Source organism: Diadema antillarum, unplaced genomic scaffold, assembly GCF_040938485.1.
Source record: "Diadema antillarum isolate AM-2024a unplaced genomic scaffold, OU_Dant_1.0 seq00001041_RagTag, whole genome shotgun sequence".
NCBI classification, from domain to species: Eukaryota; Metazoa; Echinodermata; class Echinoidea; order Diadematoida; family Diadematidae; genus Diadema; species Diadema antillarum.
Window position 1 is genome coordinate 631,118 of NW_027271872.1, and position 13,095 is coordinate 644,212.

Here is a 13,095-nt window from a genome sequence, read left to right on the forward strand (position 1 = left end):
ACCAAGAAGTTAATTTCGCGAGAACTCAGTGGTTCACTCATTTTTGGCACTGGTGATGAAGATAAGTATTTTTTAATATCACTGTTTTCCAGCATTAGTCATGTTATCATATTATTCTTGTTTAATCCAAGAACAGAAAGACTTTTGAGAATGAACGTTGTACAGTCACCAACTTGTCCACAATGACCGCCTGTCCATAAAGGCCGCCTTGAACATACTGTGCGTATGTTTTCCCTGATGATCCACCGAGGCAGGTTTTACTGTACTGTGCAATGATCATATGGCTACTGGCTGGTAATATACAATGTACAGTGTATTCAGTTGGGTTCCAACTGTGAAGGTGAACGCAAGGACACATCACCTACTGTACCACTACTGGTACCAGCCATGTTTGCCCCGTGTAGACAAAACCCAACCAGGCTTTAAGTTGCCTCGGACAGGAAACTACCTGTTGCACGGATGGTGGAGCTCCTTTGGAAATCCACATCCGTGTCCATTTGAATGGAACTGGGTTCTTTTCACTTCTAGGTTTTGGACAATAGCCAATGCCCCTACATTTTTTTTTTTTTGAATAGCCTGTAAGGACAAGTATTTATTGTGGATAGCCTGCATTTTGAGTGTTTCTCGTAGTTGTGGTATTTGGGCGCAAGTCTGGTACGTGTTATTCTGTTACAAGATTATAAAAAAGAAACTAACCACAAAAAACAAACAAACAAATACCACAGCCAGAAGTAGGCCTAATTTTTTTTTTGTGCCCACAATTTCTGTGTAGTCTAGGGTGCTGATCCTTGTCAGCTGTGTAATAGACAGGGCATTCAAACGCAAAAAACTTATACTAGAACAGTATAGCTATACAATGAATTTATACGTCTGAACGCTGACTAAAACGACGTATAACGAAAGGACGGATAGCAAAACGACGGTCAGAGCATCGTTTCGGACTAGAACTCGATAACGAATCAGCATTCCATGAGCGTCTGAACGTATGGCGAATATAGAACGGTATAACTGGGCGGGGCTTAATGGGAGCACCCACGAAAGGTGACCCCACAGCTGTCACTCATGACTATAACAGCATGCGCAGTGGGAAACTGCACATCTATGCGACGTTTCCCAGAACGGTTGAAATTAGTGTCTGAATGGTCTGTGGACTATACAATGATTCTTTATACATCGTTTTGTTATCGAGTTTTGGTATAAAATGGCATGCATCTGAATGGGGGAGAGACTCGATAGGCTCATAGCTTGGGGATGCCACGGAATGGGAAGGCTAGCCCGGCTTGGAAGTACAATGTAGGCCTACCTGTTGCAAAGTGTTCAGCTTGATCACTGATCTCTATTAGTACAAGAATTTCAATTGGAGTCAGCTTTTGCTGATGAGCATGTTATGCTTCGATGCACATATTCGCTGACAGGCTATTCTATTCTGGCAGGCTTCACTACTTGTGGTTTTCGAATGTACCCCAGTAGACTGTGAATAAAGATCAATCTAGTCAGTCAACCTTCTCTACCTAAGTACTGGGTCTTTTAAAGTATCGAATCAAATGTCAGTAAAGTCACGAAGAATGAGCAGTGCTTTTGTGCCAAGCGGACGGACTGGTCGGAATCAAAGCAATTATATAACCTTCTTTCTACCCTCATCCCTGGTATGTAGGAGTTCTAAGAACTCCCCAATAGAATCTCTCCTTTTAAGGTCATCCCATACTAAAGCTTTTAGGACACAACTGATGTTCTTGACACACAATGTCCAGCATGCTTTAAAATCGGATAATGGTCCGCATACTGTAGATTTAGAAAGGAAAAAAAAAGGATTACTTGGATAAGATGCGTTTTGATTCTATGTCTTCACCAACTGGTATTTCAAAGAAACCATATAAAAAAGAGAATATTTTAGTAATAGTAGACTACTTCTTTGAGTATTTTTGGAGCCACAGATGGGAGGGTACAAATTGCATATAGAATAAACTTATTTCTTCATCACACAATGAGTTCTATTCCTCGTTTTAACGTGATTGCATAATATCATCTCCCCCCCCCCCCCCCCCCCCCCCCCCCCCGCCAGTATCTTCCATGATTGTAGTACAGGAAGAATGTGACATGCACTTTTTGTCGAGGCATCATTGTTGTTAAAATCATCACACACACATTGGTGCTGTGTGGAGCCACATTGGTTCGTAACCTTTTGAGCCACCCAGTACCCGATTTTCTGTTCGCATCCTCCCAATGTACCTTGTAAAAGAGGCTTCAACTGCAGTACGATGAGAATGAGTAGATCTTTCGGCTGACATTTGGTCATTAGCAATAATGACACCAGAGAGACCAAACACTGGTAACAAACTTTGGTAATTCAAGGGAGCAAGTTATGAAATTTGAATGGGTCTCCAAAGGCCCTCTCGCTGGGGGCTTGACTGTGTCTTGTGACGACCCTCGGCTCGCTTCTCTTAAAAATGACAACGAGGGCGCCTTTGACGAAAGCTACGGGAAGTGGGAGATCGGGGGGCCGTGTGACGTGACACATTGTGTCGCATTGCGTCGTGGAGGGTCCATATGACGCCGTCACCCGCAACCCAGCGTGCAATTACCCTGTTGGCATGGGATCATTTACTGCTCCAGATGGAGGCGAGCATGAGCCAGTCACCTCCTCCGATGGGTTCTCCATTGGTACCAGTGTCTCTCCTATCTCTCTTTAATATGCCAATATTTTCTTGTGAGTCTCTACCCAAAAATGCCCCGATGCTCTAAAAGAATAATAAACAATGAAATGCCTCTAAGAGAAGTGACTCTGAGAGTAAAAGTTAAAGTGAAAGGAATGTACTAGAAAAAAAAATAAAAGTAATTTCAGAAAATTTAAGAAGTTGGTACCTTTGAAAGCTGGTGTGATATATTGGCTGCGTTTATCTAAAATTTTTCAGAGGCAGAATCATGATCCTAAACGCGTTTGAGGCATTTTCAGAGGTTAGATAAACGCAACTGTGTTTTCAAACGCGTTTAGGAATGCCTTTTCAAGGGGCGTTTTGAAACACGTTTGAGACCACGATGACCGTTCTGTGAGTAGATAAACGCAATGCCGTTTTGAAACGCGTTTATATCTCAAGGTCAAATCCCAGCTGTTTCCGGTTGTGCTCTCTGTCCATTATTTGTGTGTGACTGATGAGGCATGTTTGGTGGTATGCAGTTGACCTTTACTTCCCGGGTCAAATGGCACAAAGTAGCTACCCAGTGACACCACTCGAATCGTGATTGTAGGATGGTTAGATAAACGCGGCACCCCGAGAATCGCGTTTCAAACCACGTTTGCAAACACCGTTCGAAACGCGTTTGGAAACGTGAATCTCTCTCTCAAGTTAGATAAACGCAGCCTAAGTGACATGGCATCATATCGTCTTGTGACATTTGTGATCACATGACTCTGACCACCATATTCAAATGATCGAGGCCTGTATGATCATGTTGAGAATTGTTTGGTTCATAATACTGCCATATTCTTGTACACTAAATAGCGGGAAAAAGGGAAAGAATCGGTCATTCTTGCTTTTGCAAATCCCATCAGAGTCATTCTGTTGTCACATGCCTTTGAAAACAAGGATTTGGGAGGGGAATGAGATTGGGGAAGGATAAAATCAAACAAGGTAGTAAAGCAGCAGTAAGAATGGCACTGTTAGGTATGAAGATCATACCTGTGGGGAGAAACAACAGATATGTCTCTTTCTGTCTGTCCTACGAATTATGTTATGTTTTCAGTGCGAAAGGGGAGCTGCAAATCGCAGTTTGAGATGTGACACAGGCACTTCACAGTGTTTTCATTCATGCTTTGCAGAGCGTAGTACAGCAACATTGGGTGAAGGGTCAACTGCAGTAGCAGTGGCATCTTCACTAAGGATGTCACGGACGTATGTGAAATTCAAGCAGTTTCTGCTGCTCGTTGCGACGTCCTTTGAGAGTAGGGGGGTGGGTGGGGGGAATCTTCGGAGCGAAGTCACAACTCTAAAATTGATTTCTCTCGAGGGCAAGGATTTACAGAGATTATATAAGATGATTACTGAATCAAATGATGGAGAAATCTTTCGACCCGTACGTAATAGCGTGCAATAAGAGTTTGTTGCTGCAATGTGGATGGACTCTGTCTAGTTTGGTTGGCAGTGCCAAAAGTAGGGAGGACTCATCCCCACCTCCTCCACCCCCTCCCCCTTCCCTCTCTCCAAGGGGGAGTGTTGGGATGGCCGAGAAAGGGGGTCGGGATGAAGATAGCACACAAAGCGAAGTCTCGCAAATGTCACAGCCATCATTTTTGCGTACCATTTGAAGTCGAATCTCACCTGTGTCCATACTGTAGCCCAATTCAGCTACCTTCTCACCTTTCCAGGATTTTAGATCCAACCATCCGTCCGTGTATGGATGTGAGGAGTTTGAAGTACTTTGTAAGATATGAAATTATGTTCATCAAATCTTTGTCATTATGGAGACCAAAGTGGACAGGTTTTTTTTTTTTCCTTCTATCCAGCCTTTGCATAGAGAAGACCTGAAAAATACTAGGAGTTCTTTCACACTTCTGGCTTATTTTCTTTTTCTTCTCTATTTCTTTTTTTTTTTTTTTTTCCAAGGGAAAACAGTTCGATGGAATTCTTGTTTATTGATTAAAGGGGATGGCTAGTAACTGATCAGTGGGAATCAGTGGGAATGCTGGGGGATGATTGTTCCAATTCTTGTGGGATTCATTTACGAGTACATTATATATATTGTTATGTAAAAATTATTTGCTTCCGAACGGTCTCATATTCAAGTAATGTGCAGTTTAATGCCCCATCACTGTACAGGCATGCTAGCCTGGAAACATTAAACTGCACATTACTTGAATATGAGACCATTCTGAAGCAAATCATTTTCACACAACAATAGATATGTGCTCTTAAATGAATCCCACAAGGATTGTACAACAATCCTCCCCCAGCATTCCCACTGATTCCCACTGATTAGTTACCAGCCATTCCCTTTAATGATGATCATTCCTTTCTGCTGTATATGATTGAAATCTGTTCGAGGGTGATGCGCTATGGTGATCTGGTGTTTCATGCTGTTTGTCAAATGATTACTCTACGTTTAGGTTTACAACTTCTTCTCTTTTTCTGGGTATTCCCTCCTGCTGGGAAGAGTGAAATGAATTAGTTGTTTTCTCATTTCATGTGAAAGATGTTGCTTTAAGTTTTGAAATGAGGATTTTTTTTTTTTTTGTCTTTAGCTTGTTTTTTGTAGTCAAGGGAAAACAACAACCGAGCAAACATTCAATGGATTTCTCAATATAGACACAGTGTAAACAGGTCTTTGTTCCTTCACTCAGGGACTGTCTACCGAGTTTCCTGTCGTGTCCACTGAGGCGTGAGTGACTTTTTAGGTCCGAGGATCGTCACAGTAAACATCAACATCGAAGGGATGATTAAGTCGTTGATTCAAAACACTATAAAGAATTTGCAGTCATTATCCCAGCCTTATGTGTTTTAAAGTTCAAAGTTCAAATTTATTTTCATTTCCATCAAATAAACAGAAATTATTTACAATGTATAAGCAGAACATATTTGTAATAATTGCAAAATTGCTAATTTATGAAATACATGTGAAAATGAGTAACAAATGAAGAAAACATAATTGTATTTTTTTTTTTATATTTATGCAAGATAGTTAAGGATGGGAGTGGAAATGGAGTGTCCCACTAAAAAGCAAAGCTTGTACGACATGGGACCCTCAGAAAATACATTTAAGACAGCGAATATGGAATTATCAAAGCTACAAACCGATGTAAACCAAAAATCAAATGAACCAATGTCAACTGACATGAAATCAAATTAGGAAGGGGAAAAAAGAAATGAAAAGCGTAGATGCAGTATGAATTCACGTTTTAATTTCAAAATTTGGTACGAAAGTTTGGTATTCACACGGGCCAAGAAACTCAATTGCAATGCTAAATTACACTTATGATTGCAATTATGATTAGAATTATCGTCCGTTCACATGAAGGAATGTGTTATGGATTTTGCAGTTATGAATTTCAGATTGAGGAGGGGAGGTGTGCCTTCTTTCCGAGTTCCTGTGATTAAATTGAGTGATAAGTAATGTGTGCTTTGACTGCAGTGAAAGCATTTGATGAGCATAGATTTTCTACGGAAGTGGTTAAAAGGACTATGCAAGCTCTACCCCCCAAAAACATGATTTGAAGGTCAATTTGTACACACAACTGCTTCGTTTCATAATTCTGGAGGATCGTGATGGGAAAACGCCTCCGGATTATCATTTGAAACAGGATTGCAATAATGATTCCAGTTTGCATACAACATGGCCAAAATGCGCAGTATAATTGAATCATAATTCAAGCGATGCGCCATTACAATCGTGATTCAGATTACACACTCTCAGTACGTGTGAAAACACTCCTTATTTCCATATGTGTGAGGCTGTGAGGTATAGAGAAATGACTTTTGTGCAGTAGACTGTAACAGGCTACAATACCATGTGTTTCTTTGTCATGTGGATCCAAGTGAAATGAAGTGGGTCGCAGACATTATGTGTAAGTCATCATGTGTTTATTCAGACTTAATGATTCATATGTCAAGTTGCTTTTATTGCAACTGATTGACAAATTGCCATACATTGACGTAAATAAACACAGATTATTCAGTGTTTTCCGTCAGGTATTTGTTATAATGCGAAGTGTGTGTCTCTGTGTTTGTGCACATGTGTGTGTTCATGTGTGAATATATGATGCGTGTGTCTGTGTGGGTATACGTTTAAGTATGTCTTTGTGGGCATATGTTTGTATTTAAGTGTGTATGTGAGTGTGGATATTATGCATGACACATAATATGCATAGTGTATATTGGTGAGCTTGTACATTTTTTTAAACATTTTTATTGTAAATCCTATCAGATCGTGGTCAACATTGACAAGGGAATATTGGAGTTTGTGTGAGTGTGTTGTGCATACATGTACAGTGTATCTTGAGTATGTGCGTGTCATGTGTCTGTATCTCATATACATGCTTATATCTGTTAAAGTGTTTGATTGTGAATATCTACGATATGTAAATTCATTGTATAGTAATGTGTGTGTGTATTCATGATGTACAGTTTGTGTTTCATTTCCATTTGACAAAATAGTTGGTAACCCATATTCAACTGCACTGGCGCTGGTATTCCATGTGGTCCAGTTGTATGTGCTTGGGGCAGACCACTTCACAGTTGTGGCTTGGGGAGGGGAGGGGGAGGGGGAGGGGGGAGGGGGAGGGGGTGTCTCCAACAGTCCAGCATATGTCCTATCTGAGGGACAGAGTGTTTTGCCTCTGCCAGAAGAACTGCATGACTGCGGTCTGGGAAAATGGCCCGATATTGCGAATGTGCATCTTCATCAGCTCGAAACAGCGCGCTTGGGGAAATTAGCCCCAAATTTGATGTTAATGCATACTTTGCATCACTCTTTAGTTCGAAAGTGGATTTCCCAGTTCACGAACTAGCCCAAGATTTTGGGGGAAATTTTCGTGATCAAATGCCGCGCTATTTGCGTCTTCACTACACAAATAGCGCGCTATTTTTACATAGAGCTAGTTTCGTAACCGAAAAAATAGCACGCTATTTTGAAACTTCGGGCTGATGAAGACACGCCTATTGCTCCCTTTTACCCTGTGCGTTCCCCCAAAGCACGGAACAATTTGTGGTGTGTTGCCCTCAGACTATGGGGACTCTCAACGGTCATGGCACATACAAAGCCCAATGCATGAGTCTAGAGTAAGTCTGGCATAAGTCTGATGTAAGGTAAAAGTCTCGTTAGACAGCCTAGTGCGAATCTAGCACAACCTCCGGAGGTTGTGCTAGGCTCATGCTAGATGAGGGGACTCTAAACGGTCTTGGTGTAATGCGGCACACACTTTGGTGACCTGCGCTGTTTGTAGCGGAGTGCACATACGTGCGCAGGAGAAACTACCATCTCTCTCAAGGAGAAACGCCCGCCCACTGGTTTCCATAGAAACGTATGCCAACCTCGCCCTAGATGACCAGGGAACTCTAAATGGGAGTCTCTCTCACTCCTGCTGAGTTAGTATTAAAAAAAAGCAAAGCTCGTTTTCGTCTGGCATGTGCTCCAGAGTTCCTCCGGAGGTCCTCCTAGACAGGGGTACTCTAAACGAGGTAGACTTGATTGCTATTCAAACCTGTGACCGAACCTGAGCCATTGATGGAAAGGTACAATTTTGTAGATTAGAGATACGCTACTGTCTGGGTGACCTCGCTACCCATCTTGTTTGACTGTAGCCTTTTTGACAAAAGGGCTTTTTACACTTGTAAAATTTTGCTTAGCCCCGGACCAACGGTGGGGCTAAGGGGGGGCCTTAGCCCCACCGTTGGTACGGGACTATCCTTAGCCCACTTTCTGTTTACACTCGTTTTTGCCAAAGTGGGCTAGCCCCACCGATAGTACGGTACTATCTGGCCCTGCAAAATAGCAGGGGTTAGCACCGCAATTGCGGTGCTAGCACCGCAATTGCGGTGCCAAGCAAGTGAGTGTAAACAGAACGAAAAAATAATCCTGGGCTAAGCGACGGAGACGAAGTCCGACCCTCACTGACCAATCAGAAACGAGGCAATCAAGTGCTGCCGGTGCGTGCGTGTACGTGTACAGTACACAGCGTAATTATGAATATTCATGTGGTTTGGAAAGTCCGGGGCTAAGAAATACGAGTGTAAAAAGGTCAGTTTTCTCCTTAGCCCCGGACAAGAGATAGTACGGGACTAATTGGCGAGTGTAAAAAGCTGAAAAATTGGTACGGGACTAATGATAGTCCTGGGTCAGAGAAAGTCCGGGGTTAAGAAACACAAGTGTAAAAAGCCCTAAAGCCTCCTGGCCGAGACTTGGAAAAGAGACCAACTGCGAGGGAACGAGTGAACGCGAGACCGAGTGGTGCAGCCAGGCCTTTTGGAACCTGACATGAATTTCAGATTATCTTGAACCTTGTTTCTTGTCGATTCTGCTACGAAAAAGGTAGTGGCCAATCAGCGACCGCATTGCTCGCAGTGATGTTGCATCTAGTGAATATGCATGAATATGCATGTCGATAGCTTGCTCATCTGTAGCACTCTGTAATCTAGCCTGCGCTGCCTGCGTTGCCACCTGTGGGTCATTAGCATACCAACTGCGGATTCACTCATAAATACTGTATGTATGTTTGTCGCGAAGCGGCAGGAAAAAAAAAACCCAGGTTTGAAAAGGCAGTGCCACTTGATCTTGCATTCACCCATTTCTCACAGTGCTCGATGTGGCGAGTTAATCTCATTCCTCAGCTACGAGGCCTTGTCAAAAGGCTAGTTTGACTGTGGTGTTAAACCTTTTCATAAAGAAAGTAAAAGAAGATTCCAAGGATGCCTTCATGACTTTGAGCAGAGCCATGGGAAATGAGTTAGAATTTGACTGGAGTCGTTCTGATACCAAATTGCCACACGTTTAATTGGGTGAAATGTAGTTTAAGACCCCTCAAAGAAGAAATGTGCAGCGTAATGTTAGATTGCTGCTGACCGCAAAAATTCGTGGAATGGAAAACATGATCAGAAAGAAACTTCCAGGGACTTTGCATTCCATTTTTCATTTCTCAAGTGTGTTATGCAGATTTATACCAAAATCCCGTAGGGACATTATGTTTTATTTTGTTGTTGTTGTTTTTTTTTTCAGGCATCTTTTTGTTTGCCTTTGGGCAATATCACTTTAAATTTTTGGAACAAATTCTAATGAAATTGACAGAAAAGGTGTTTTTATTTTCACAGATTTTGTAGGTTGTCTGATATGTAATGAACAACCTCCGATAATATCACTTCCATGTAACGCAAATGCATTGTACACTTGTATATCATCGCCAATGTAAGTTATCAATAATACTTTTTGAAAAAGGAATAAAAATGATTGTAGTTTCTGTGGTTCTCAATTGCAAATTCAAGCACTATCAAAATTATCTTGTAAATCACGTATCGCAAAATGTTTGGTGTGTACAGTAAATATGTCTTGGCTGACCTGTTTATATCACTTACATCTTTATATATTTCTGTTTATTGCATTGAATTAAAGTGGTTTATTGATAAAAATACACACAGTAAAACATAGCAGCCAACAGGCCAAATTGCTGTTTATACTTTACAATTATTCATCTATCTATCTGTTTATGTACTTAGTTGTTGTTAGATAGATAGATAGGTACAACATGGATAGATTGACAGAAAGAGAGAGAAAGAGATAGATAGATAGATAGATAGTTAGAGTAATAGATGATAATAAGAAAGAAAAACTACCTAATCTTCCGCTGTCCAAACCCATCCCCCCTAATTGCATTTGTTCTCCTTATAGGGGCCAGGTTGATAGAACCAAAAAACCCAATCTGCTTTTAATAGAATGGCCACAAAGGGAGCACAGGATTTAGGTGTTTTCTTGGTTATTTTTTCTTTAAAAAAAATGAACAATTTGCCTTTGAAGTATACTTTTTCTAATATCTGTTAGTTCTTTGTTGTTTGTGTGTGTGTGTGTGTGTTTGCAAATATATAAATGTGTAGGCAACCCTGTCACAGGACTTCTAAAATTTTAAAAAAAAAGAGAGGAAATTCAATGTTTTGAGGGCAGAGAGACTCCTGCTGTTTTTTTTTTTTTTTGGACAGTGTAAATGGTAAAGGGGAAAAAACAAAAATATTATTTTTAATATTTTCAGTTTTGCCAGTGTAAATAGGCTTATTTGTTGTGGCTAAATAATATGATTTGTAACATTTGTTTTGTTTGTGAAGTGACTTCTCAATGCCTGACCTTGTGTAGCAGCTTTGAGAAATAGATTGCTATCCAAGACAGTTACCTTTAATATGCAATCTGCTCCCCCTAAATGAAGGCTTGCATTCCTCTGAAGGAAACTGCGTCATAAACTCGCCGTGAACCGCGATGAACCCCTCCGATCTGTACCAACCATCAATCTTGGCTTCTCTCCTGCGGAATGATAAATGAGAGGCGAGGTCTTGATGAAAGGCTAGTGCTCTCTCGCCGCCCTCCAGAGCAACCCGTCCCTGTTTTAATTATGATTGATGACCATGTTTGCGCCACGGTGCCAATAAGTGCGTATAGTCGTACATGATATAGCACCCTCACACGAAGGAGAGTTACCTCCGCTCTGATAACCCTGTGGCATTGGATGTTGTCTCAGTGATGATATACTACGAGCAGATGATATAAATGTATGCCGAATAAGTTTTGTTTCAGTCGTTACATTCACATGCAGTTGCCAAACTTGAAGTTTAGGTCGAAAACTTAACTGTTGATGATTAGCTCCACTCGTGAATTCACGACGTGGGTTCACACCCGCACCTATAACTTTAAGTTACAACTTACGAGCGAGCCCCACTCAATGATTACAACGGAAGTGCAGAGTCTTTGCTAGATGACCTTATGCCCATACAAAATAGCGCAGCGAACGAGACGCGAAGTTCACACTAACTCACAAGCTCGTTGATTATTGTGTCCATACAGAGCGAAACTATGACTAGGGATCCCCCGTGGCTCATGGAGAGAGTGTAAACCCTAAGGTATGTCTCGTGGTTCTAATCATCGACTAAACTTTAAGATTGCTAACTTTTGAGTGTGTCCACATGGTGCTAAACTACAAGCTAATCATCAAGAGTTGAGTTTTCGGCCTAAACTTAAAGTTTAGGAACAGCGTGTGAACCTAAGTATTGAAACTCCATGCCATGGTTAAATTGATTGTAGTACATGGAGGAAAATTGCACTAGCCAAATGATTAACTTTTCATGAAAAAGGGACAAAAACATTTCGAAGGAAGTTGTGGAACTATGAAAGTTTTTGATAACTTTCAGTGTCATTCTTTTTTTATTTAACAGTGCCATCTGTCACAATCATGTATGTAAATTGAATAAGGTGAGGAGACCATGCCCCCACAAGTCTTCCAGTGGTTTGAGCACAGATTTCCTTTCCTAGGTATGCATTGATGGAGAAGAAATTACCTACTCCTCATCGAAACCTTTATTACCTGCGCACAAGTCAAATGATATCCCTGGAACATTACAAGGAGAAAAAGAAAAGTAAAGTTTTTCGGTATTCAGGTTTCCCCCAAGCTCTTTCTTTCAAAAGTTTTTTTCCTCATCTTTTTGTTCAGATTAATTCTGTCTTCTTCTTTTTTTCGATTTAGTTCAGTTTGGTATTTTCACCATTTTTGTATCTTTCTGTCTTTTTTTTTTTTTGGGTCGCTGGCAAGCTTCAGTTGATCACAGGGTTTTGAATCCCTGGATGCAGTCATTTAAGAACCTCAGGTTTACTGACTGGATGGAATATCATCCGAGTCAAGGGGACTTGGCAGTTTTCTGTGTCGTTCTGAAGGTCATCCAGTGAATATTACATCTGTTTGAAAGTTATCTCGAGTCTGTGTAAGAAGACTACTTCATATCGCCAGGAGTGGGTGGATTGAGCAGAGTGGGAGAAGGGGGTGGGGGGGGGGGGGGTATTTCATTCCAGATGACATCGTTCTTGCTGGGAATGACATCAGACAGGTATGACGTCCATCTACCCCTCCCCTCCCCCCCTTTTCTGTCCCCTCACAAAATGTTTCTTGACGGCCACAATGTTGATGATCCTACCAGTCCCAAGACTTTGGGCGTAGACTTCGCTGACAGTCATGAAACCAGGGAGAATAAAAAAATATCTCTGCTTGATATGAGATGCAAGATACGGTCCAACACTAACTAGTGTAGATACCATGACTGCCATTTTTAATGTAACAATACATCCATCCTTCTGAATCTATTTGTAAACTGGCTAATACTCATTTGAGACATTGTGAATTTTAAAGTTAATTTTTAAGCAGTGATTAAAACCCACCGGGAAAGGTTCTTGGAATGCAATCGAAAATTGATGCGGTAAGGGACTCGTGATAAATGAGCATGGTCATATGTACAATCCATGCATGTTGATGAATCTATACCACAAGTGCCATAAAGGATCATTGGAAACCTATTGACCGATTCGGGTTCGTTGAGGGCAGCAGACATTTTACGGCACAGGGCGCAGCCATAGTGGGTGTATCGG

The 13,095-nt window shown here is 41.3% G+C and overlaps 1 long non-coding RNA gene across 1 annotated transcript in view; it reads left to right on the forward strand.

Moving 5' to 3' along the window:
• LOC139742999 (uncharacterized) overlaps nt 1-13,095 on the forward strand; it is a 99,131-nt gene that overhangs the window by 31,780 nt on the left and 54,256 nt on the right. The gene's annotated exons all lie outside the window — the stretch shown is intronic.